Genomic DNA, 27,439 nt, shown 5'->3' with positions numbered 1-27,439 from the left:
ATGTGCCTCCCCAAACCTGACTACAAAGGATGATGGGAAATGTAGTCTTTTTACCTGAGCACATTATTGCCACAAATGAAACTGAAGTTCTGTAACCATGGGAGAAGGGATAATGGATATTGGGAAGATACTAGTAGTCTGTAAGACAATAGACATTAGTATGGATTACCAGACTCCACAGTTGTTAAGAAGAGTGACATGGGACATGTCAGTGGAAACAGAGAAAGAAAGAGGAGCCAGGAATGTAGGGTGAGGCCTTTTTTTTTTTTTTTTTTACAAACCAGAAAAAATATTCCCATATTTCTCAATTACGAAGATGATTTATTCTTAATTTTATTAAATGTCATTGTACAAAGTGCTTTTAAGATATTACTTTCTTGAGTCATCTGGAAAACTGTGACCCATGGTGGGGGGAAACTCATGTTGTGGGAGATGAGGGTAGAGTGTTCATTTCCACCCCTTGAAGAGCAGTAGCAGCACTCTTCAGTTCCTAACCACTGAATAGTGGTGGAAGGGGTTAATGAGTTAATGCTTACGCAGGGCTAGAAGATGAAAACCAGTAGGGTGGGATATTATTTTTGCTGTGTTGACACAGATGCATTTTCTTAAAGATTTATAAGAAACTTTTAATTTTTCAAAATACTCTGCTTCTTGCTTTACAAATTCCATTTTACTTATGTATGTGTCATCTACCCTGCAGCCTAACCAGGGGAGAACAACAACAAAATATATTTCTCTTTACTTTGAGGTTTTACATTCATGGGGAACATTTTTACTGAGTCAATAAATTGTGGCTTACCAGTAAGCATTCCCCCAAAGGAATTGATCTTCAGAAAATTTTCTGAAATCTGGGCAAGGTACTAGCCATCCAGGAAGAAGGTTCAAACAAGCAGATTTAACTTATCAACTTCCAAGACAAGCAGGAGGTTTTGGAGGAAAATATCACCACCATCCATAATAATAAAAAATGCCAACCATGTATTCACTTCTTACAATACTAGGTGCATTTCCTGCATCCAGCACACCCTCCCCCATTTCTTCCTCTCTCCTTGTATTATCCCTAATTTACAGATAAGAAAACTAGGCTCAGAGAGGTTAAATAAAATACCCGTGGCCATAGCCAGAACAAGGCAAAGATGGGACCCACAGCAGGCAATTTGATCCCAAAGCCCATGGTGGTCTCACAAACATCCTCAGAATCTGCTCCATCTCTTATCACCAACAAAGCCTTGGATTTGCTGTTAGAGAAAAAAAATGCTTGAAATCTAGCTGGGCTCCTCTAGTATCTGTTTTGACAGCCGAAATTAATTGTTCACTTTCTGAGCACTTTTTGGCAACTCATTCTAATGACCCGAACTGCTGTCTCCTTCCTTTTCAGCTTGGCAAGGCTCCCCGGTGTGGAGCTGACGGGGCGCAGGGCGGGTGCGAGAACTGCACTGATACAGTGGTCTGGCAGGGCTGCAGTCTTTAGGAGAAAGGAAATGATTGTTTTCACTCTTGGAGTTGCTGAGAATGACAATGGGCATTTTCTGACTCTGGTTAAAATGAAAGTCTCACAAAGCTGATTAAACCAAATGTGATAATTGAGTTGAAGATGAGCCTATCTCATCTTTGTGATTGTCTTCCAAAGCAGGACAACCTGTCTTTCTCACACTGCACCTCTGCACGCTCAGAGCAAAGGAGGAGTCTCTCTTCCCACTGCACTCTCCCTTGGTGTTGACCAGAAGAGGGAGCAGCTTCTGTTGGAATGTGAGTGATGCATAGGCACATATTTGAATGGGCACCTAGCTCCAAAGATGCTTAGACTCTTAGGATTAAGAACAATTGTTAAATTAAAAATCCTGTTGGAGTAGAAAATACCAATATTTTCTGGCAGCTCTGAGCCCTTAGGTACCATTTTGGGCAACTTTGTTTTGAAACCTGCAGAAGCTATCCTCAAACATACATTAATTACTTGAAAGCCCATCAACATCCTTGATATTGTTATTCTCAAAATACCCATATGCTAATCCAGATGCTGGTGGTTGAAACATGTAGAAGGCATGAATTGTACCTGCAAGGCTAAAATATAAAAAAGAAGTGTAGATGAACACTAACATTTCCCCCCTTCATTTACTCTGTCTCTTTTTTATAGATAATGCAGAATGGAAATAAATGGGGCAGGTCGATATTTGGCTTTGGATAGGAATACTTCCTTTCCAGATTCTTTACCATCATGGTGGAATTCCTGGTGAAGGTGAGCTTCAGGGTGGGTTTTAATTGGAAAGAGAAGGAAAATCTGAACTGTGAAGAGGAGGTAATTCTTATAGGTGAGGACTGGATGGAAATTTTTCAGAGAGAGAGAGAGAGAGAGAGAGAGAGAGAGAGAGAAGGACAGAAGTTGCCAGTATTTGCTTGACAGCAGATCAAACAAAGACTTTGGGTCTGACAGGCTTGTGGCAAACTCCAGGAGGAAGAGTATGAATTTGATGCTAAAAGCAGTGGAAATTACTAAAGAGTATTGAGGCTGGAATGAAGGGTAAGAAGATGATGCTGGCCACATCACACCATGGTGGTAGCATTTAAAGTGTTGGATTCTACTGGATAAAAATTCAAGTAATAAGGCCGCTGTTAGGAAAGTCAGATGTGTTGATTGGTCGAAGAAAGTCCCAGTTTATACTTACTGCCCAGGCAAAACTATTAATAGCTCCCTTGTTCACCGCCCAAGTATCCTGTTTGGTTGTTAAATTACACAGTCACCCTGGCCTTAGTTTACATATGACTGAGGGTCAAAGAATAAATCACATACTTAGCAATGCACATGCAGAGGGAGAGAGATCTTGAAGAGATGGTTGTAAACAAACAAACAAAAAGTAGGATGATAGGAATAGTGAAAAGTGACCTACCTGGTTATGTCCAGTCAACAAGGACAGTGGGCAGTCAGTGTGGGGAACCATGAGGGAAAGATGTAATGTTCCATATGATGGCAAGATCCCCAGGGACAATAGATATTTATTACATAAACAATGTGGAAGAACCAATGAGTGCTTGTTAGATGAATGAAATCGTGCACAGGTGGAGGAAGTAGGACTGATGTGAAGAAAGGACATGGAGCAAAGCCTGGAAGTGACTGCTTAGAAGCAGATTTGATTTTCTAGGATAATGATATCTAGAAAGAAGTGTGAAGGCTCTGTGGATGTTGGCTCTTAGTGGGTCACATCAAAGGAACAGAAACAACACTGGAGAGGCAATAATTTGTGGAATGGAAGAGATGTAGAGCAGATGAAGCTTCGGGTGTGGAGAGAGGGGTGGTGAAGATCTCACTTGCTGTGTGTGCCAGGCACTGTGCGAGGCTTGGAGACAGAGATGCATGGAGGCAGCTATCAGGTTCTGGTGCTTTAAGACAATCACAGGCAAACAGTTATTCTTAGTGTTGTTTGAGGAGCACAGTCACGAAGGGGTGAATTCTGCTTCAAGGTGGGGAGAGGGAGCCTGCTTGAGAGGAGCCAAATTAGTGTCAGACTTGGAGGTGGCTGGTGAGAGCCTTGAGGAAAGCATAGGGATTTCTAGTTGTACAAGCAGGGGAAGGTGGAAGGATTGTGTGAGCACATGCAGGGAGGTGCAGCTGCAGTACAGAGCATCTCTAGGGTTGTGAGGGCAGGTGAGGATGCAGGTGAGGATGCAGGATGGGCAGCCTTGCATTTCAAGCTGGAGTATAAGAATTTTGGCTTGCCAGGAACATTTCTTAAAGTAGGAGAGTGTTTCACAAACTCGCTGTGAGCATTGGCTTGAAGGACGTGGAAGGATGGGGAGTCTGGATGGAGCGAGGGAACCAGGGGAGGAGAGGAACTGCAAGAGAATTCCCAATCTGTCAGAAGCAGAGGAATAGAGAGGAAGAGATAGAGTGAGGGGACACTTGCAGGGTCTATTTGGAAGGTTTTGAGGACAATTTGGATGTGGAAGGTGAGAAAGAGAGAGGACTCAAATATTTTGACTATGAGGAAATCTTTGGGAAGGCGGTGAAAGGAGACAGCCCCAGAAACAGAACTGCAGGGATGTAAGAAATGAGTTTGGTGAAAGAAAGCAGAGACAAGTTCAGAGAACTTAAGCCTGGCGGGGAGGGTTGAGATGGAGTGATAGTTTGATGGTGGGGAGGGAACAGGGAACAGGAAGGAGAAAGGTGGAGGCGGGCATGCTGCCAAGGCTAAATGAAAGTGGTTTTGTCTTGTTTCCTAAGATGGATGGGGAAGCCTGGGTATATTTGGTTTTGATGGGGTTATAGAAACAGAAGGAAAATGCTGATGAAAAATGAGGGAGAGTCTGTGGTCACTGAGGAAAGCAAACAGTTCCAGCAGATGTTACTGTTCTGGTTTGAGGATTCTTACCAGCAGGTACTCCAAATCTTGAAGGTAATGACGGGAAGTTAAAATCCAGGTAGAAATTGGGGGATGGCTGAAAGAGGGAAATTACTGAAGAGGCAGAGAAAAGCCAGGGACAAAAATGGGACTAATGTGTGTCTGAGGTAGATACCAAGATATCAATAGAGATATCAGTAGAGGAGAGAAGAGAAGAAAAAGAATATTGGGCTCAGGTGGGATACGAATATCACAGAGAAGATGAGAAAAGCAGAAAGCAAGTTTAGGATTGTAGTGGTTGTTTGTTGTTTTTGCCAGTCAACATTCATACACACTTTTTGAATCAAGAATGCCCTGATTTTGTTTTGGGGAAACCCCCTTTATTCAGCATTTAGTGTGCGTGCTTGGAGTTTAGCTGATGATACTGAGTCCCAGCATTGGGGTAACTTGGTCCAATTCTAATAGTGTATTTCGTCCCCTGGGCACAGTGATTTGTACTTGAGTATGCACCAAGCTCAAGTCAGAGCTAGGAAGGCTCAACTCTGGGATTTTTAATGAAGCGATTGAGGGAGAAGACTCTCTCATCTAGGACTTGTATGTAGAAGACTATAAACTGGAGATGCTCCAGACATTTTACAACCTCGAGGGGAGAGTCTATCAGAGAATGTAGACAACATAGTGGAAAGCATAATTAATAGATGGAGAGAGAAACTGAGTCTTCATGAAGTCATCTGAACCCTATGCCTGAAGCCAGTCCTAGCCCTGCCATTTTCAGTTGTATGAGCACTAGTTTTCTTTTGATTAAGTCATTTGGATTGGGTTTTCTTAGTTGCCATAGGAAGAGTTACAACTGATGAAAAGATGTAGGGGGAATGTTATGCGACACAAAAAAATGAGTGAAGAAGGGAGGTATCTGAGGGTAAGAACAGAAAGGAGGCAGAAGCAAAGAGGCCGTTGAGATAAGGTTGATAGGAAATAAAAGGAAAGGATTAACTGATTGGGGCTAGCCAGGCTTTTAACATCCATGAAGAGGTACCCTTGGACTGTAATAGATTTCATTGATGAACACTAACCTAGGAATTAAAGCCACCCTGGGGGTTCAGTGTTGTTTTTCATGTACACAAACAGAACAACATGTAGTGATGATAGTCACACTCTGTAATACCGGTGGATGCCCATTCATTCATTCATTGTTTAATTTATTTGCTCAGTAAAAGTATATTAGCATCTGCCAAACAACATGTTAAGAATCAGAGGTAGAAAAGACACCATATTCTCCCTAAAGGTGCTTTATTGAGAGGGAGCAGCAGTCAGATGTAATTAGAGTGCTGGGTGGTCGGTAGACTGGGGATAAGTCTGTGAGTGTGAGCTCAGAGGGAGCCTCAGGGAAGTGACTGCATAGCTAGCATAAGTTAGTAAGAGTTGTGCAGCTAATGGATATCTGAAACAACCCCTGGTTTGGGTATTGGCAGTCTAGATGAGCTGTGTTCTCTCTCAGAGTCTTGGTCCCACATTGGAAAAGAGGAACCAGATGAAGGTGTTTCTGTTTCCCTGTTTCGTTTCTCTTAATATGAACGGACACTTGCTTATTAAGTGTGGTACCCTCTGGTTATTGTAGGATGCTGTTCATTTAGGCAGTCAGACATGGATTTTGAAAGTCCTCTTGCCTTTTACACACTGGTTGCATTAAGTACAATAAGTACAGTTTTCTTTATTAATATGCTGACTGTCTTGTGTACCTAGGCTGAACAGGTCTACCTTGTTTGCCTCTCAGAACAATGTGTATAAGCAGCTGCAAAACATATTTGATGCAATGAAAAAGCAATTTTTGTCTGTAAAATAAACACCAACTTTTCCCTTCTGTAAGCCTGTCCAGATGATCAAAAGCCAGATAAAGCCTTAAAACAAATTCCCTTTTCCCATGTGCAATGTAAAAAACTCCTTTATTCCCAACACACCCTCCCCTTTCATTAATGGAAGCACAGCTCTTATCTTGATGTATGTGTAGCTGGTGCTTCTTCAGTTCTGACAACAAGAAAAGTGAGCAACAGAAAATAATGGAGCCCTGAAAAATTGCTGTCTTATACCCCTGAAATGTCTCCTTCTTTCAGGCCAAATCCACCCACGTACCATGTTTGAGAAATGATGGGCACAAGAGGTATCTGTTAAGCCAACAGCCTGCAAAACTTTTTCTTTTAAATAGCCAATGATTGTTGAATCGTTGGCCAGTCTTGAACACTCTTAGGCACAGTGATAGGTAATAGAATGGAGAAGGCATCATCTTTTGGCCTTCAAAAGCTTCTGAACTAAAATGGGTACAAGGAATTAGAAGGAAAATAATTGAAGAACAAGAGCTGCAGCAATCACAGAATCTCTGAACTCCGATACAGTGACTGTAGCTTCCTGGGCCATGTCCCATTCTTAAAGTGTGCAATAAGCAAAAAACATGTACTATTCTCTTGTTCTTCACATACTTTGAGAGGTAAACATAACAGTAAATTCTCCATCTGAGGGAAATCTTGCATATCCAAGCTGTGTAGGGTGGCAATCAAGTGTATACTAAGTTCTGGTTGATGCTCAATGATGAGCAAAGCATCAAGCCCGCCAGCACTTAAAATAGAACAGTGATCTGTAGACAGATCAGATCTTCAGGTGTTTCAATAAGGCTACAGGTAGTTGATTGATTTCTTTTGCCATCTAGGATGATTCTATATCAAAGACTATGAAATATGTTTGCTCACATCATTTTGGCCAGATCTTCAGGCCGGACAAACTTTGTCTTTAGTCAGTCTGTAGCAGGCTATGGCCACAGAAGAGAGGAAGCAGAACTGAGAGACTCCATCATGATATTGTATCTAAGGTATCTAGAGCCATTATAGGCTTCAAGGCTTCCTATGGACTCAATGGCTAGATGGGGGCATGGGCTCGGGCATGGGCTCCAGCATGGGCACCCTTCCCATTTGCAAGGTCTGTATCCAGGACCCTGATCACCTCATAACATCTAGCACGAGTCCTTCAACCAAAGTTTAGGCACCATGGCCAAATACCATGCCATATTCTCTGTCCACTGGTTGGTGGATACCATAAATAATGCGGTGCTCTAATTTGCTTCTGAAACTTCAAGCTGACCCTCTGACATTGACAGTGACCTGAGCCACCCCATCTTGATCTGCCTGTCTCCACTTTCCTGGCCAGTTCAATACAAACTTCCACAAACTGGTGGTCTGCCTGGATCCCATTCCTTATGTTACTTCTTTATGCCAGGTTTTGCCTCACTCAGTAGCTTGGAAAACTACTAGTACTCTGCTCTGACTGCAGCAAAGCTCACCCAGCAAATTCTCAATGCCAAAACAAGATGGCAGCATGTGATCCATGTCATGCTGATGTTATCATCATCATCATTTTCTGAGGACAGAAGTCTATGAAGGAAGTGTATAAGGACATGCTCAACTAAGAATCAAGAGCAGCAGCTGCTACAAGGAATGGGTCCCCAACAGTATCAAGACAGTTATCTACAACATTCCAACCCACGGGCTCAAGGTGGACATTAGCAAAAAACCACCACCCAAGAGCTCTTCAAGGGAATCTCCTAGTCTAAGCAGTTCAATGCTATATCCTGTCTGAATGCTTTCTACAATAAAACACAGGGAAAAGAATGAGTGAAATGCAGTTCCTGGAGAATGAGAGCAACAAGAACACCTTTGTTTGAAAAACAAACAAAAAAAATCAGTGGCATCAGAATGCCACAAGGAAGAAGAGAAGGAATTTCAGCAAAGAGGCCAAGAAGGAGGTCTGAGGACATAATCCTCTCTCTCCATACCTTAGTCTTCTCAGTTTACCCAGACTTCAACATGACCTCATTCCCGCCACCCCCAAAATTACCATTTTTTAAAGTCTCTGTCTTTGTTTATCTGGGGAAGGGAAAGGGGGACTTGTCTCTTTCTTCTGGGGAACTGGATTTCTGGGTCTTTTTTTTTCTATCCAAGAGCATACCACCAAGTCCTCACAACTCAAATGCCTACTGACTTGAGCCCAGATCATGGCCAAGAGAAAAAGAGGACAGAGTGATTGACTCCCAATTTGCATCTTTCTTTCCTTCTTTTCTTTCTTTCTTTCTTTCTTTCTTTCTTTCTTTCTTTCTTTCTTTCTTTCTTTCTTTTTTCTTTCTTGAGATGGACTCTTGCTGTGTCTCCCAGAATGGAGTCCAGTGGCGCGATCTTGGCTCACTGCAAGCTCCGCCTCCCGAGTTCACACCATTCGCCTGCATCAGCCTCCTGAGTAGCTGGGACTACAGGCGCCCACCACCACGCCCGGCTAATTTTTTGTACTTTTAGTAGAGACAGGGTTTCACCGTGTTAGCCAGGATGGTCTCCATCTCCTGACCTCGTGATCCACCTGCCTCGACCTCCCAAAGTGCTGGGATTACAGGCGTGAGCCACCACACCCGGCCTAATTCGTCTTTCATTGACCATCTCCAGGTGTTTCTCTGGTTTCCATATGGCTACTTCGCTTTCTCCCCCACCTTAGGTTCAGGTGAGATATTGATGGTATTGCTCAATTCTCCTCTCAGTTCTGCTCTGAGCCTTCATTTTCCTTTAGAGGAGACTGTCCCACTCTCTTAAGTTGGCCCACATACTTTACCTTCTTTTGGGGGGCAGACAGGAAGTGGGGAGACAGAACTGCCTTGATCTCTAAGCCTCTAAGGAGGACCCCTCTCCTCTTCTTTCCTTGCTCTTTACATCCCTAAAATATGGAAAGAAATGTATTACCAGCTAAAAACAGAATGCATTTTTTTTCCCCAGAAGATGGAGGAATCAAAAGATGCCCCACCATCACTCCTTTGCAATTTCTCTTCTTTGTTTTTTTCCTAGGCTGGGACATTTTTTCTGCCTTAGTTTTCCTGTTCTGCCACTTAGATTTCACTTTTGTGTGAGATTTACTGCTCTTTGGAAAGATGATGTTGTTCTATGAGCCAAAAACAAACAGAAAATGAAAAAAAGATCGAGACCATCCTGGCTAACACGGTGAAACCCCGTCTCTACTAAAAAAATACAAAAAAACTAGCCGGGCAAGGTGGCGGGCGCCTGTAGTCCCAGTTACTCGGGAGGCTGAGGCAGGAGAATGGCGTAAACCCGGGAGGCAGAGCTTGCAGTGAGCTGAGATCGGGCCACCGCACTCCAGCCCGGGCTACAGAGTGAGACTCCGTCTCAAAAAAAAAAAAAAAAAAAAGAAAATGAAAACAAAACAAACTATGCTAAAGCGTGACTCAACTCTTGCTTTCATTCAATCAACCTTCATAAAGCATCTAGTACATGCCAAGCATTGATTTGGGGAGGGTACACACCCTGTCCTGCCTGCAGCATCTGGTCTTGCTGCCCTTTAGGTGGGAGTTGAGCCAGATAGTAGCTAATGAATGGCAGACCACCCTATGGAAGGCAGGGATTAAGTCTGGATGGAGGTGCTAAGGTGGCCAACCATGACTGCAAGGATAGAAAGTGTGTTGGAATCGCTTTCTGTGATCTTGTAACTCTTCAAAGCCCTCTAGGAATATTGAAATTCCCAGTTTAAGGAAAACTACCTTCACACAGTGGGATATAGCCACAAAAATCCATTTATATAAAATGTTTGCTGTTTATTCTAAAGAAGTAGATCGAAACCAGGCCAAAACTCCCTTCCCTCTTCCCCCTCCCTTTTCAGGGACACTTGGCAGGAGGCATTTTTGATTGTCTTAGTTGGGAGGATGGTGATGGTGGCATCTAGTAGGTAGAGGTCAGGCATGCTGCCAAACATCCTTCAATCCACAGACAGCCTCCCATAACCAAGAATTATCAGGCCCAAAGTGTCAACTGTGCTGCGGTTGGAAACCCCGTTCTAAAGGAAGAGATTTCTGACCCTTCCCTAATTGTGCGATGATAGTAATAATGCACATTTGACAAGCGCTTACTGTGTGTCAGATGCTGTTCTTAGGGTTTTACTTGCAATACTTCACTGATTTCTCATGATCAATGACAAAGGGAAGTCTTATCATCATCCCCATTTTCCAGATGCGGAAAATGAGTCCTGGGGAGATTAAGTGTTTTGCTGCAAGTCTCGAGGCTAGAAAGCAACTGGGTCGGGATCTGAATCTCAGCAGCCTGTGGCCAAGTTCATTTACACTTAACCTTATTTATAGGTTGCCTCTCCCCTGGACAATAAAGCTTGCTAAAGTTCATTGTTCTCAGTTGGAAGTATACTTTTTTTTTTTTCTTGGGTGAACATAGCAACCTAGAAGAGGGAGTAAAGGAGAAGGGACAATCTCAACAATTTGTCTTTGTAATGAGAATAATCAAAGTCCTCTTGTCTCTATTGCTGCACTGGAGTGGGTGGATCCTGGTGAACATGAAGGAAGAGATGCACCTGACCAGACAGGACCCGTTAATGACAGGGCACACTGTGTCAGGCAAGCCACTCCTCTGAAGCCACACACACCCTGCTCACTGATCTCCCTGCAGTGGAAGGCTAAGTCTGCAGCATCAGCCAGCCCCGGAACCCTTTGAAATACCATGTCAGAAACTTCTTGGCAAAGCCTAACAATAGAAACCATAAGCAGATTCTAAATTACCATTATCATTAATCGGGGTTGACATGTAACTGGCCCCTCCTAAGTACTGCTCAACCATTGCCCCCCTTTATTCCTTTCTCCAAGATTCCCACAGGCCTCCTTAGAGTAAAGGGTACCTGAGCCATGCCCCGGTGTGTGGTCCTCAGCGGAACAATGGAAGCAAAGTAATCCCTGACAGAGCCAGGCTGGGACCTTCGACATAAAGCAGATATGGGGGCAAATGTGAGAAAGGGCCATGGGGAGCAGCTCAGACAGGGAAGAGGACCGGGAGAGCAGCCAGGTATTAAGGGGCCGGGTGGGGGCAAGGAGAGCCAACAACACAGGGTGGGTGAAATGGAATGAGCACGGTTTGTGTTCAGAGTTGGCATTTGTCACTTTAATGGATTCCAAAGAAGGAGGCAGGCATGCTTTCCAACTAGCCTGGGAAATCAGCTACATATGGGAGAAGAGTTTTTAAAAAGTCCTTCATTCAGGAAACCTATCTGTAAGCTATTGTTTTAGAGCATTTTTAAAATAACTATTAATTATGCTTCAGATTTTTTTCACTTTCGCACCCCACATGGGTTTTAGGAACTGCAAAAATCCCAGACCATATATTTAATCTGTCCATTCACACATTCAGTTATTTGGCAAATATTTATTGAGATCCCACTAAATGGCAAGCACTGTTCATAGCACTGGGGATGCAGCCATGGACAAAATACATATGGCCTGGCCCTCACAGAGACTGCATTATAGAGGGGAGACAGACAACAAAACAGAAAGCATAATAAATAAGTAAATGACTTCTCATCAAAGGACACAATCAACAGAATGGAAAGGCAACCTATGGAATCAGGGAAGATATTTGCAAATTATATATCTGATAGGGGTTAATATCCAGAATACATAGAGAACTCCTACAACTCAACAACAACAACAATAAAAACTTGATTTGAAAATAGGCAAAGGCTTTGAATAGACATTTCCCCAAAGAAGATATACAATTGGCCAATAAATACATGAAAAGATGCTCAACAGCACTAATTGTTAGGGAAATGCAAATAAAAGCCACAATGAGATATCACCTCACATCTATTAAGATGTCTACTATGTTACAAAACCAAAACTCCAGAAAATGCCAAGTGTTGGTGAGGAGGTGGAGAAATTGGAACCCTTCTGCAATATTGACGGGAATGTAAAATGGTGCAGCCACAATGGAAAACAGCATGGTAGTTTCTCAAAAAACAAAAATAAAATTACCATATGATCCAGCAATTCCACTTCTGAGTATATACCCGAGAGAACTGAAAGCAGGATCTTGAAGAGAGATTTCTACACCCATGTTCATGGCAGCATTATTCACAACACCCAAAAGGTAGAAGCAACTCAAGTGTCCATCGAAGAATGAGTAGATAAGCAAAATGTGATATATATATATATATATATATATATATAATGAAATTTTCTTCAACCTTAAAGATAAAGAGAATTCTGATACATGCTACAACACGATGACCCTTGAGGACATTTATGCTGAGTGAAAGAAGACAGCCACAAAAAGACAATTCGACTTTTATGAGGTATCTAGAGTAGTCAAATGCTTAGACACAGAATGTAAAATGGTGGTTGTCCCTGCCTGTCGTACCAGCCACTCCAAAGACTGAGGCAGGAGAAGCACTTCAACCCAGGAGGCACAGGTTGCAGTGAGCTGAGACCGCGCCACTGCACTCCAGCCTGGGGGAGAGAGCGAGACTCCATCTCAAAAAAAGAAAAGAAAATGTGTGTCAGCAGATGGGGCAGAGGGAAAGGGGAGTGGCTGTTTCATGAGTAAAATGTCAGGTTTGAAAGATAAAAAGAGTTCTGGAGATTGGTTGTACAACAATGTGAATATACTTAACAGTAGTGAACTATACACTTAGAAATTGTTATGATGATAAATTTTATCACGTTTTATGTAATTTATTCCAATTGAAACTTAAAAAATAAGTAAATAAAGAGTAGTTTGTTAGAAGGTGATGAGTGCCCTGGAGACAAAGTGTAGCTGAGGGGCAGGGAGTGGCTGTGCAGGGTAAGCCACATTGAGAGAGTGACATTTGAATGAAGACTTGACATTGATGAAGGATTGAGCCATGTAGATATGGAGTAAGAGCTTCCTAGGAAGAGGGCAAAACTAGGGTAAAGGTCTTAAGGTGACTTGGCGTGTTTGAGGGACAGGAGGCCAGGGAGGATCCAGCCAGGTGAGCCAGGGTTAGAGAAGCAGCAGATCGTGTTAGGCCTTGGATGCCACTGTAAGGATCTGGCTTTTAAACTGAGTGAGGGCCAAGCCACTCACTCAGGAGGACTTTGAGTAGAAAAGAGCAATATTTTAACGGACTTGTTTCCTTGGGATCATTCCACTTGCTGTGCTGAGAAAGGACTGTAGGGGGCAAGAAAGGAAGTTGGAAGACCAGTGGAGGAGGCTGCTGCTTCAATCCAAATGAAAGAATTATGATCACTTGGACCCAGGTGAGAAGAGTGGAAGTCTTGAGAATTGGACAGATTATGGATAAAATTAGAAAAGAAAGTCGATTGAATTTCTTGGCGAATTGGAAGTGTGAAAGAAAAAAGCAAGAATGAAATGGAAATAATGGAGTTTCTGTTAACTGAAATGTGCAGAGCAGAAAGTCCAGAGGTTTTGAGGAGAAGAGCAGGTGTTTGATTTAGGCATATTAAGTCAGAGATGATAATCGAGTATTCAAGAGGGACTTCGGTGGATATATGGGTCTAGAATTCATGGGGGAGGTTGGGGAATTATTAATATACATAAGTCAGTTGGGAAAGTATAGATTAAAAGCCATGGATCTGAAGACGGTCACCTTCAAAGTGAGTAGAGAGAGAGGGGAGGGAGCCCTAAAATGCACCTAGGATGAACCAATATTAATAGGTCCAGAGAAAAGGAGGCATCAGAACAGGAGACTGAGACACACAGTGGCAGGTACCATTCAGAGTCCAATGTGACTACAGAGAACCTCCAAGATGGAGCAGGAGAGGCTGCCTTTTCAAGATAAGGAAAAACTGAGTCCTAGAAGGAAGAAGGGATTTACTCAAGTCACATGGCTAGTCAATGGCAAACTGAAAGTAAGTGCTCCTCATAGGAACGTGCCTATTCAGCAAGCAGAAACACAATACCTAATTTTAATGGAGGTGGGGACCAAACCTTCAGTAAAGTACAAAAATTCTTTCTTTGAAGTTCATCTAGACTAGCATGTAATTAGACAGTATGTTACAAATGCTATAAAACTGACAATACAATAAGCAAAGCCAAGGAAAGAAAAGTTAACTGTACATGCTGGTGACTTCATGAGCTTGAACAGTTAATAGGCTAGCAGTGCTAGCACAATTATAAACTTAACTTTCAAATCTGCTTCTTCATAGAAATTCTCTGTTCACCCCTATTCAAAGCTTGTCATTTTCTCAAAATTCTTTTTTAATGACCAGACCTATCATAATGCCTAGAAGTGTTTTGAATATTCATGTTGAAGAAATTATCAAAGCCCACCAGACATAATAAACAGTGTTGTGCAACTCATTGTTATTTGTAAAATGTAGCCCTAAGAGATGCAAATTGTGTATTTTGAGACACAAGTTTTTGTTACATTGTCATTTCAATGGCATTCTTAATGCATGGCATGTTTTACCCTGACCTAGTCTATCTTCAGAAATATTTACACATTGATGGCCGGGCGCGGTGGCTCAAGCTTGTAATCCCAGCACTTTGGGAGGCCGAGATGGGCGGATCACGAGGTCAGGAGATCGAGACCATCCTGGCTAATACGGTGAAACCCCGTCTCTACTAAATAATACAAAAAACTAGCCGGGCGAGGTGGCGGGCGCCTGTAGTCCCAGCTACTCCGGAGGCTGAGGCAGGAGAATGGCCTGAACCCGGGAGGCGGAGCTTGCAGTGAGCTGAGATCTGGCCACTGCACCCAGCCTGGGCGGCAGAGCGAGACTCCGTCTCAAAAAAAAAAAAAAAAAAAAAAAAGAAATATTTACACATTGATATTGTGAATATTTTCAATAACATCCCAATTGTATTTTTTCCATGTACATTTATTTTGTTTCCTTTTATTTCCTAAAGCTGCTCCATATCTCACCTCTCATAGTTTTAGGCTTTCAGAAAAACTTGGAAGAGGGAAGAAATAAAAAATAAAATCACTCATAAAATCATTATCCAGAAACAATAGCCATTACTAACATTTTAGCAAGTTTACTTGTAGTGAATTTTTCCCTCTATTAAAAACTCCTTTTTAATTATTAATAATTTTACAAGTATAGTATCTTAGGTTACTAATACTTCCCAAACAGCTGGACTATTCTGGACTCTGCTTCTGGAGAAATAAGTGACTGAACAGATTGCAGAGAAAACAAAACTCATTCCTTGGCTTTGGGGTTTGAAAGGCAATGTGTTTAAGCGTATAAAGATTATAGATCAGCATTGTGAGGACAGGATTTCAGAAGTATAGGACCTTGCTCTTACTCCCCTACTCCTCAGTACACACACACACACACACACACACACAGACAAACCCTGGGCTGGGAAGAAGAAAAAGGTGACCCAGGGGAAATTTGGAAGGTTCCAGGGGAAGACATTAGGCTCTATCCTTCAGGTTAATTACCAGGAAAATGGCAACAACTGAAGACAGAATATCAGATTTGAGAGCAAAGGAGTCTGTTCTCATCTTCCAGGTGCGAAGTGGTAAAATCACAGAGAAAAAATGGCCCTGTGTGTGTTCAGACAAGGAAGCCTAAACCAGTCTCACAGAGGGCCCTATAGTGTGGTTTAGAAGCAACAAGATGATCCAAGATGGAAAGTTGATCTTAGCTGGAAACAAGGGCCATGGCAGATCGGAGGGTACAGACTTTTCCACAGAAGCCCAAGTGCCCTGCTGATACTGAGGTGCAGCTAGGAGAAAGGAAAAACCCTGGATTCTGAAGTAAAGTTTCTAGCACTCCAAGGAACATATCTCAAAAGGGAAATTAACTTGTTACAGAATTTTTTTTTTAACCCTTGGGTTTGTGACTGAACTCTTATAGATATATTTTATATCCTGATTTTTTTGCTACCTTCAAGATTTCTTAATGAAAATCATTTTTAATACTAGCTTAACATGTCATTGATTGGATGCCATAATTTTCCTAACCAATCCCTTATTTTTTAACATTTTTATTATTTCTAATTTTTTGCCATTAAAATTAATGCTATATATTTTATAGCATAAGCATCTAGGACGAGTGTTTTAAAAAATTCCTGAAGTGGAGCTATTGGTTAAAAGGCCAGAACAACTTTCTTTCCCGTGATACATTATTACCAAATTACTTTCCAAAAGCTTTGTAGAAACGTAATCATGAGTCATCTATAGGAGTTTATTGTAAGACTTAAATATTATATCAGCATCAAATGACTTTACCATTTTATAGTTGAAGAAGAGATTTCACTGGTCTATAAATAATATATATTTATTTTTTCTATGGTTAGAAGGACAACATATATTCATTTTAGAAAATTTTAAGTGTACAGGAAAGTGTGAAAATCACCAATAATCCCATTACTTGAAGATAGCTACTGTTTACATGCTAATGTACTTTTCCCAGTCTTTCTTTCTCTGAGTATGCATATCTACTCACACACACAATCACATGCACCTATATTTTGTTCTTACAAAATTGAAATCATATCATATATATCATTATGCACATTTTTGATTTATCAATGATATGAAAGTTTTCCAATATCATAAAATATTCTCCTAAAACATTCATTTGCACAATTATTAATGTTTGAAACCTGCCTGAGACACAAAACACTCACTCAATAATAGCTTGCTGTTGCTGTGATGTAATGGGGATATTAAAACCATTAAGTGGCGGTTGAGGTGGGAGAATTGCTTGAGGCCAGGAGTTTGAGACAAGCCTGGGCAACATAGCAAGACCCCATCTCTACAAAAAGAAACCAACAGTGGGAGGATGGGCTGGAGCATTAAAACATGACTTGAAATAACTCTATATAATGTATTATAATGTTTTGTTATATACCACAATTTTTAAAATCATCTCCCCAGTTATTGGAGATTTAGATTATTTCCTATTTTTCACCATTGTAATAATTCCAAGAGGATCATCCCTGTATGCATCTTTGCGCACATAACTAGCTCCAATTATTTTCTTCAGATAAATAGTTAAATGTCAAGATGTTTGAATAAAAAATTATGCTTGTGTTAAGTCTTCTTGTTGTTACCAAATTGCCTTCTAGGAAGTTTATACCATTTTCGACACTCATTAGTAGTACTTGTATGAGAATATTTGTTTACTTGCAGCTATGCCAGAACTGAGCATTATAATATTTAAATATCTCTGCCATTTCATTAGCAAAAAAACAACATCTTGTGGTTTAAAAAATTTTGGTTAATAGTGAGATTGACCAATTCCCTAAGGATGCTAATTATTATATCTCACCATTTGTAAATATTCTTTTTATTGTCTTCTTCAGGTGAATTCCATGACATTGAGAGCAAGTATACTGAGTATTATTTAATAAACACTTGTTGATTACTTTGAGATGCATATGAATGCCAGTTATTTCAGTTTGACTACTTCTATTCTGAGGTTTTCTGGGGGGATCCATTAAAATAATAATGGTGTTCTTCAGTTTTCTTTTTTTAGTGTTTCAAAAAGCTTAGTAAAAAATTTGTACACATATACAATAAGATTGGACACTTTACTAAAATATCTTTTTTCTTGCATTGACTCGGAATTTTACATCATTGTTACACTGTACTGATTGAAATTTCAGATTAGTGGTTTGAAATGATAGATTGGTGAAAAGAAGTGTTTCAAAATACTGCTTTGCTTGGTGGTTGCCAGGGAATAATACAAATCCCTGTTATTGAAAAGGGTGAGAACCATTAGATTATGATGTATCTGAGTGTTGAGTTTAAGTATTTCCTTTTTTTCCCCTTTCATCATAATTATTCTCACTTATAGATTTTTTGATTGGCTGATTTAAGCATTATATTTTGTTGTGGTGGTTTATATACTTTTATTCTTCCATAGAAATAATTTGTGTTCATTAAAAAACAATCAAGCAGCACAGAGAGCCCAGAGAAGAAATGCTGGGGATGCAGATGGGGGTATTAACAGAGACCAGGCAAATTAAGGCCAAGCAGATTTCCCAAACAATTTCGATTAAATATGAATACCACTTGTGTTTCATGAGTAGTTGCTTACCTCTACTTCTCTTGGACTGGGTTTGGTAATACACACACAAAAATGCACATACACAAACATCTATTTCACATAGATGTTGGCACATGATTCCAGCCTTCAAAATGTATGATGAAGCTGGGTGTGGTGGCTCATACCTGTAATCCCAGTACTTTGTGAGGCCAAGACAGGAGGATCACTTGAACCCAGGAGTTTGAAACCAGCCTGGGCAACATAGGAAGACCCTACATATATAAAAAATAAACAAATTAGCTGGATGTGGTGGCATGCACCTGTGGTCCCAGCTACTTGGGAGGCTGAGGTGAGCGGATCATTGAGCCTGGGAGGTTGAGGCTGCAGTGAGCCATGATTGCACCACTGCACTCTAGCCTGGGTGAAGGGAAAGACTCTGTTTCAAAAGAAAAAAAGGTATGACAATTTGTAGTGTACAGTAAGCCCTCACTTAATGTCACCAATAGGTTCTTGGAAACCTTGATATTAAGCAAATTAACTTACTGCACGATGTAGGAGCTTAAAGTTGTAATTTCCAGGAACCTATTGACGACATTGAGGACTTACTTAGTTTAGTTGAAAGAGCATTGATTTGAAGTTGGAAAATAAGGGGTTTGAGTTTGATCCATTATTTAGCAGTCATGAGGCTTTGGGTAAACTAATGAGTATCACTGTCCTTCACTTACCTTTATTTTAGGGGTTTATTTTGAGCGTGAATGGGAAAGAATGGAAAAATGTCGTGTCTGACATCTTTGGCCCATGTATTATATCTCCACTGGACTTTAGTATTCTATTCAATCACACCAAATCCAATGAATTAGTTGAGACCTGGAGCCCAAAGCATTATTTCTGGTTTGGCGCCTCAGAACCTCTTTCTCCTGATTTAGCAACTGTAACAAAGTGCTTGTGAGTTGGAAGACTACTAGTATAGGGTGATTCTAAATGTCAGTCTTTTACTTTTTCAAGAACTGGACCAGAATCACATTTTTATCTTATCAGGTTATCTATGCTCAGTGATGAGTTGGCTCTCCACTGGCTTTCTTCAATTGACCCTACCTATAGGCAATTGCTAAATACCCAATTCTTGGGAATAATTGTTCTTCCCCTCACTTTTATATAGGGGTGGCCTGTTAAAAGAGCTCTCCCATTAAGTGGAACAGCTTCTAACTAGGCTGCCTTATATTCAGCAAAGCAATTATGACCAAACTTGCCTGGGATTTGCCTTGCAGTGTGTGGGCACTTTCGGCTGTGAGGCTGCACCATGTAATGTGTTCTGTCGGACCCAACTTGACACAACTTGCATGGTGCATTTACTTTCTTCATTCAAAGAGATTGTCTCTTTTAAGGCACTGGCTACTGAAAAATATGCAAGTGACCTGAGGGAAGAGACCCAGGGCCCCATCTTTATTTAAAAATATCTCAGGTTAACCCTGAGACGGTTAACCCATCATGTTTATTTGCGGTGTTTTAGCAGCAAGATATTGGATTTTATTTTTAAGCTACCTATAAAATACCTGATTCATGTGGATATTTAACAGCAAGATTGAATTGTTTTTTGGTATTTATTTTTAATTATTTAGAAATATTTAGAAAATGTTATGATTTTACCTCCCAATCTCTCTATAGATGAGTCAGAAAGACTCTCTGTAGCCAATTTCCTTAGTACCCTTGAGAAAACCAGTTTAGCTAGGCTTTACTTTAGTTTCCGGGATGTAAAAACAAATGTTTGGGACTTGAGAATTTCCTGAAACCTTTAGAGAGAAGGGGCCTTTGAGAACGTTCAGAGGAGGAGGGGTGAAGGGCAGGGGAGAGGAAGTGATAAAAGTCATTTTGCTACCTGAGGCTTGGGATATGTTCACTAAATAAATTTCTTCTCTCCTTGGTTGTTGAAATATTTTGTCTCAATGAGAAAATTGTGGTTTCCTTTCTTGCTCAGGGGAATTTTATTGTGGACATATCCCTGACTGCCTGTGTGTAAATACACACACACACGTGCACACACACAAACAATTATTCAGGGGTTTGGGAGTAGAACAGATATGGCCAGGTGCAGTGGCTTGCACCTGTAATCACAACACTTTGAGGGGCCAAGGCAGGAAGACTGCTTGGGCCCAGGAGTTCGAGACCAGCCTGGGTAACACAGGGAGACCCTGTCCCTCCAAAAATAATTAAAAAATACAAAATTAACTGGGCATGGTGGTGTGCTCTGCAATCCTAGCTACTTGAGAGGCTGAGGCAAGAGGATTGCTTGAGCCTAAGAGGTTGAGGCTGCAGTGAACTGTGATCACACCACTGCACTCCAGCCTGGGTGACAGACCCTTTAAAAAGAAAAAAAGAGCAGATATGATTAGGAAGACTCTTCAGCCAACAGTTAGAAGTAGCATTTATTGGATGCTTACTATGAGCTGGGCACAGTGCAAGCACCCCATTTATGTTATCTTATTTTATAGTCACTAAAAAACTCTCACATGAGGGCAGTGCTCTTATCACCCCCTTTTACATGAGAACACTGAGGCTCAAAGAGTTTAAATTGCTTGTTCAAGCCCACATAGCTGTTCTGAGAGGGAGCCAGGATCACACCCAGGCCTGGTCGACCCTGAAGTCAGATGCACATGAGAATAGTGGAGGCTGTGAATCTGTGGGCTCGAGGCTTCATGGAGCCCTGACTTGGAAGGGTTGCAGAATTGCCTTGGGACCCTGAGTCTCTAACCTAGTGTGGTTTCTGTCAGGACAAGATGAGGGTGCTCTAGGCCCTGGAAATACTGAGTGGGTCCATGCCTCTGACATGGACCATCTGTTCTCATTTCCTCATGTGAACTTTTTATGGTTAATTTTATGTGTCTGCTTGGCTGGACCACGATGCCCAGATAGTTGGTCAAACGTTACGCTGGGTGTTTCTTTGAGGGTGTTTTCTTAGATGAGATTAGGATGTAAATTGGTAGTCATCAAGTTAAGCAAATAGTAAAGTAGTGGGCCTCATCCAATCAGTTGAAGGCCTTAATAGCAAAAAGGCTGACTTCCTCTTACCCTGCCCACGACCAGCAAGAAAGAACTCTGCCAGCTGGCAGGCTTCAAACTCTGAACTGCAACACCAGCTCTTCCCTGGGTCTCCAGCCTGCCCACCTGCCCATTAAATGTGGGACCCACATGGCCACTACAATCTCATGAGCCAATTCCTTAAATCTCTCTCTCTCTCTTTCTCTCTCTCTCTCTCTGCATACAACCTGTTGATTCTGTCTCTCTGGAGATCACTGATTCCTACAGAACCTGTTCAAACTGTTAGTGATTGTCTCACTTTTCCTCTAGGACCCCCCATCGCTTGCTATGTCCTGCCTCACAACCACCATTGAACATCTTAAAGGTGTTTGTTTTTTCTTTCTTCCAATTTTAAAAATTACGGTTATTTCCGTTCTTTTTTTCTCACCTAGTTGTTTCCTGAGAGTGAACCTGACAGTGCTGGAAGTTCCTGGTCCCCTGGGGGAGTCTCACCCCACTCTCCCTCACTCCAGGCAGCCAGACCTTCTTCTTCCTTCAAGTCTTCCTCCCATGCTTAGCATTTGAGGTTCGCGGTGCTTGTAACAATTTCTCCCCAAAAAGGTTCCCATCTGTTTCCTTCTCCACACTCAGGCCTTGGCTTACACATCTGCTTCTGATAGGCCTTCTAACACCCACTTCAGAGTAGCTCTCCAGTCTCATTCTAGCACATCCCTTTGTTTTATCTTCTTCAATGCACGTATCACTTCTGATGCAGCTTCTTTCTTTACTTCCATAGTGTTTGCTTTCTCTGCCAGGATGTCAACTCTGCGGAGTTCTGTCTGTCCTTCTCTTGCCTGTCCTTTTTACAGTTATACTCCCATGCCTTGAACATTGCCTAGCCCAGAGCTGGAGCTCAAGAAACAGTAGTTGAGTGAATGAATGAATGAATGGACAAATTTATTTTATTAGCTGGGTAGGCAAGGGTGTGCAGGTGCATGATATCCTACTGGTGAGAAGAGAGTAAATTGCTCATTTTTGAAGGTGCATTAACTCTTTCAGGCCCCTAGGGTATCATTTAGTTCACTGGAATAGTAATTTACTAAACTGTACCTTAGGGGCCTGAAAATGTTAATGCACCTCCAAAAGTTTCTAATTTACACCAGGGAGCAGTTTATTTACCCAGCAGGGTTTGACCTAATAGGTCTTAACTCCATTTAAGAGAGTCATAAGGGCTTTATCACTTTTCCACCTTCACATTTCCTACTTCTAGCATTTATCTGCTTGTGGAATACTGTTGCCAGTAGCTACTGTGTTTATGCACACCCATCATATGCATACCAATACCAACACCTGAAACGTTGCTTTCTTATGGCACTGGTACACATCTTTCATGTAGATTTTAATTTGTATAATTTAAAAACCTGTATATTGCAATCCATTCACATATGTTATTTCAGTGGCTTCTTGGTGTATATTTTAGATAATTCCTTAAATAGCTCACATTTTGTTTTTATCCAATAATTAAATCACGGTGTTAGAAAATGTAAAAAATTCTATGCATTTCGGTTACTAACCCTTATCTACAATATGCAGGCCATGATTTTATTTCTATTTGTTGTTTCAAATAGCAAAGCTGCTTCCACTCCTAATCTTGGACACTTTTGTCCTGAGGTTTTCCAGATTTAGTCTAATCTTTCCTCTTTTGCTGATTACTGTCAATTCTGTACTGTTGTAGCGTGTCAAAAAAAGAATCTCCTCCTCTCCTGAGTTTATTTTTTTGAAGAATCATTCTTACAGATTCAACTGTGGAGATATCTTTCCTTTAATTCTTGTCACATTGATGTTACAGGACTTGGTAAAATGTTTCTCTTGACTTTGGGGTCAAATCAGGTATGATTGTTACCAGCATTAAGTAGCAGAAGGTTTTTCATGAAACTGATGGTGGATGGAGTTTTCAGGTATGGCATAAACCCATTAATGAAACATTCCCTCATTTAGTCTTTGGGATAATTCATCCTGGACTGGGTTTAACTATGCCCTTGCTGCAAAATGAGGGTTTGCTAAGTAAGTAATAGTGTAAATCAGATTAGAGAGAACAATTGCTTTTGAGAACGTTAGCACTGTATGGTAAAATCTTGATAGGGTTACTTAATTGTTTTGTACCATGAAGTTTTTTGTTGTTTTTGTTTTTGTTTAAACGCCTTAGAAACATGTTCTCTCTTTCTGTTTCAGCTAATAAGGTAATTAAATTTGATTTCTGAACGTTTTAATTCCTCAGGGATATCATTCTGGACAACAATGACCACTCAACATAAGTCAGTAGATGTGAATTAATTAGAGTATCAAGTCTCTGGAAGTTTTAAATGACATTTGTTGATGCAGAGTTACGGTCTTGTGAGTTGATTCATCCTTCTAAAGGTAGATTGCAGCAAAAACATCAGCAGGATCCAGGGTAATGGAGGTTTTGATTATGGTTCTTCACGTTTACAGAGATCCTCCAATTTCAAATAGATTATTTATTAAAGGCAGCAGTTTGTGTATTTGAAATTAAGAAGATATTTTTATTTCAAAAATTTTATCATTCAGGTTTTTTGTTAATTCAGAATTTCTTCTGCCTTCTAACCTTCTAGGCCTTCAGGATTCAAGTGCAGTCCTGAATTATTACTGTACTAGAAAAACATTTTTAGTAAGTAGATTTCCTAAGTGGGCTTTTTCTGCATCACTTCTTTTGTGGGTTGTAAAAAAATTATAAAAACGGAACTTTATACTGGAATACGGTAGTGTTAGGAGAGAGTTTGGGTGAGCGCTGTTGCTATGGAGACCTTTGTTGGTGTCCTCCTGTTAGACTGTCCCACCTCTGTGTTATCTACAGGTGGTAGCAATATTGGAAAGATCAAGGGTCTTACTTTACTGACTTGACCCTGGCATTCTGAAGAGCTACCCCTTAAATTCCTAGCTCCTTAATGGCCTTGTAGCAATAGCTGCTGCTCGGATTGCTTTCTAATTCTTGTTCATATTCTCAAGTTTGAAGGCTCTACCTAACTTCACATTTTTTTTTCTTGAGTCATACAATATATGACTGAACTTTCATCTGACAGCTAGGGATGAAAAACTATATCCTGAAAATGGTCTTGTCTTGCAAATGGAGAAGTCTGAGCCGGTTCATCACTGACTCTCAATCTGTGTTGCTTTTAACAGGATAATTGAAGTCTTGCCATTTTTAAAAAACATGTATTTTCGTTCCCCATGGATGAAAGACATCCAGAAGGTATAGAAGTTACACAAGAGTCATGTCAGAAGATGGGAAGTGATTGTTAGGGTGAAATATCAAGCTGTGGATTCTTTAGTTAAATGTGATTGTTTTAGTCAAAATGACTTGTTTGGGGCTATCCTCATGTGTCTTAAAATATGTGAATGGCACTTAATTTTGTGTAACTCCCATAGATCTCCTTAACTGTTTCTTCAGTTAGACAAAGTTTTACTAGTGAAAGTTAATGCTGATTTAAGCATAATCAGATTGAAAATTCTTCCCTGTGGTCTACATGAAGGCGGATAAACTTCACATGAAGAATCCTAAATGTTATGGGACACACACAAAATCCTGAGTTCTAGAAGTACTGAGGCACTGTGCTGCTGCTTTATTATTGGATACTACATGCTTTCAAGGAATTTGTTATATATTTATTGGTAATTTTCACAAGATTTTATTACACTGAAGAAATATGTAAATACATGTGAGAAAGCTGTAGTTAGCCTCAAGAAACAAATAGTAATCGTTATTTCAATCTCATATTTCAATTAACCTTAATCTTTTGTTTGTATAGCCTTGAAAAGCTGTAAAAATCAGTCATTATAGTTTAATTACTAACCACTATCCCAGGTGGTTAACTCCACTTCCTTCTAAACAAGTTCCTTCTTTCATTTAGTTTTTAAATGCCATGGTTGGCATTCTCTAACAGTGGTATGATGCCTTATAGCCAGGTGTTGTAAGTTACGCTGTACAATATTTTAAGTCTTGTTGGTTCCTCCTGGTACCAGAGAACTGCTGCTTCTTCTTTTCTTTCTTTTTGAACTGGCCTGTTTGCTGTTCCACTTCAGCATAGAATCACACTTGAGTTTTACATAATGACAGAAGTTGAATGTTTCCTGCTCTAGTGTTTATTTAGTAAAACATTTTACATTCCTGGATAGATACCAGTCTGTCATTAATGGATTCTTGGCTTTGGGCCAATAGCTAATAGTTTTATTGGTCCTCATAACATAGCTATGTGATTTTTGTAACCACAAGGGGCTCTTTTCTGTGTTTGTCTTTCTTTTCTTTTCTTTCTTCCTTCTCTCTCTCTCTCTTTCTCTTTCTCTCTTTTCTTTTCTTTCTTTCTTTCTTTCTTTCTTTCTTTCTTTCTTTCTTTCCTTCTTTCTTTCTTTCTTTCTTTCCTTCTTTCTTTCTTTCTTTCTTTCTTTCTTTCTTTCTTTCTTTCTTTCTTTCCCTTCCTTTTTTCCTTTTTTTTGTTTCTTCTTCATATTGTTTTGTTTTTTTTTTTGGAAAAATAACCTAGCCACCCAGAGGTGCACCAAATTTAAGGACAGAGTATTTTCTTTAAACCCTTATCTTTTCCACCTCATTCATTCTCTTTGCTCTTAGGAAATTCTCACATATCCTGGAGTATTTTGAACAAGGCTTGGGACTCAGTTGCACCATTTCCAGCTCTCTTGTGGACCTAAGGAGGCTAAGCAAAGCTCGTGTTCTCTGCCAGGTGCTGTCTATTTGCCTATTTCAATAGGGAAAGGCAAGAAGGGTTATTTACTATAGGTGAACTTGTTAAGCTTTATTTGATTGCTTTAAGCAATGAGTAAGGAGGGCCAGCTTTGGAAATCTTGGAGTCCGTTACCCTAAAAGAGGAAGGAAAGGTCTTTACGATTGGGTGAGTGTGAGCCAAGTCTGTGCAATTTATGTAGTTTTTTCTTAGATGTATAGGTGTTAGTCTTGAATTCAAAACCTGCCATTTTTGTCCTGACCTCACACAAGGCTATGCTGTGGTATCCTTAAACTTCCTTACCTGTTTCCTCTCTGTGACATTTCCTGTTTAGATCTTTCTTTCCCCATCCCCCCATGTATTTTAAAACAGAGTCTTAAAACAAGTTAAAGTGCTTTGTGTCTCTAAATTCCCCGCAAATTCAATCTTCTCCCTAGTGCATAAGTTACTATGCAATCTCACAATCAGAAAACCATCTAAAAACAAACTATGACATTGGGCTGAGTTCCAGGATGGCAGATTCTGTTTTTTGCTTCGCCTTAAAATCTACTAAACAATAACAAAAACATCAACAACAAAATATGAAGATTGTGCATGCCAACTGTGGAAAATTCAGAAAACATGGAGAGGATAAAGAACAGGATAATTATTCCCAATTCCCAATCTCCATTCCCACCCCTGTCCCATCACAATGATACATATTTTAGCCTATTACCTTAAGGATTTTTTTTTCTCTATTTTTCACATAGTGGAAAGCATTCTTTACATAAGATTTTTGCATTCTTATTTTTTATTTGTTATATAATGCTTATTGCTACATGCCATTTAAATTCTCTATTAACATAATTAAAAAGTATACATAACATCCCATGATAGGAGTTGTACTATAATTTACTCAACCATCTCCCAATATTTAGTGTCTTGTTTTTCTTTTCCTTTGCAGTTGTGAAATATGTGGTCATTAACATATTTGTGCATAAATCTGTGTCTCACTGTCAAAATTCTTGGAGATTTTGCCTCATTTTAAACACAATCCCACAGGACATTAGGAAAGTCTAGTTCTATTGATGGACACTCACTTCCAGTGGCTAATTCCAGAGAAAATACGTTGTCCAGGGAGTAGTAAATAAAAATGCCCTATTTTTGTATAAGAGATTTGCCTTCAGAAAGAGGTAAGATTCTGAAGGTTTGGCGGGTGAGGGGAGGGTCCTAATTCTTTTTCAGAAGGAGGTTTACTCTTGGAGCTCAGCTGGAGAAGTTATGGTATGACATATGTACAGATGCATTCTGGTGGCTCGCTGGAGAAGATTGAGCACTTTGGTGACGTAGGTCAAGTTTCCTTAACGCTGTGATGTTTTAAAACAGGATGATGCCAGTTCAACTAAGTGTCCCAAAACAACAATTTGCAAGGCCATTCTTTGACAAAACAAAATAAATGTTTCCTACTTTTGAAAACAGTGCCTCCAAATAAATCAAATTCTGCATAAAACAAACCAGTCACAAAATAAAATGTATTAGAAAAACCAAGAGAGAGGGCCCTA

General features: G+C 40.4%; 1 pseudogene; it reads left to right on the top strand.

Annotated features, from left to right (window-relative positions):
• The first annotated feature begins 2,215 nt into the window (after positions 1 to 2,215).
• The window catches only part of LOC117079058, a 51,155-nt pseudogene continuing 25,931 nt past the window's right edge, over positions 2,216 to 27,439 (top strand).

The sequence above is a fragment of the Trachypithecus francoisi genome, unplaced genomic scaffold (assembly GCF_009764315.1).
Source record: "Trachypithecus francoisi isolate TF-2019V2 unplaced genomic scaffold, Tfra_2.0 Lachesis_group7, whole genome shotgun sequence".
Classification (NCBI taxonomy): domain Eukaryota; kingdom Metazoa; phylum Chordata; class Mammalia; order Primates; family Cercopithecidae; genus Trachypithecus; species Trachypithecus francoisi.
This window is presented reverse-complemented; position numbering and strand designations above follow the sequence as displayed.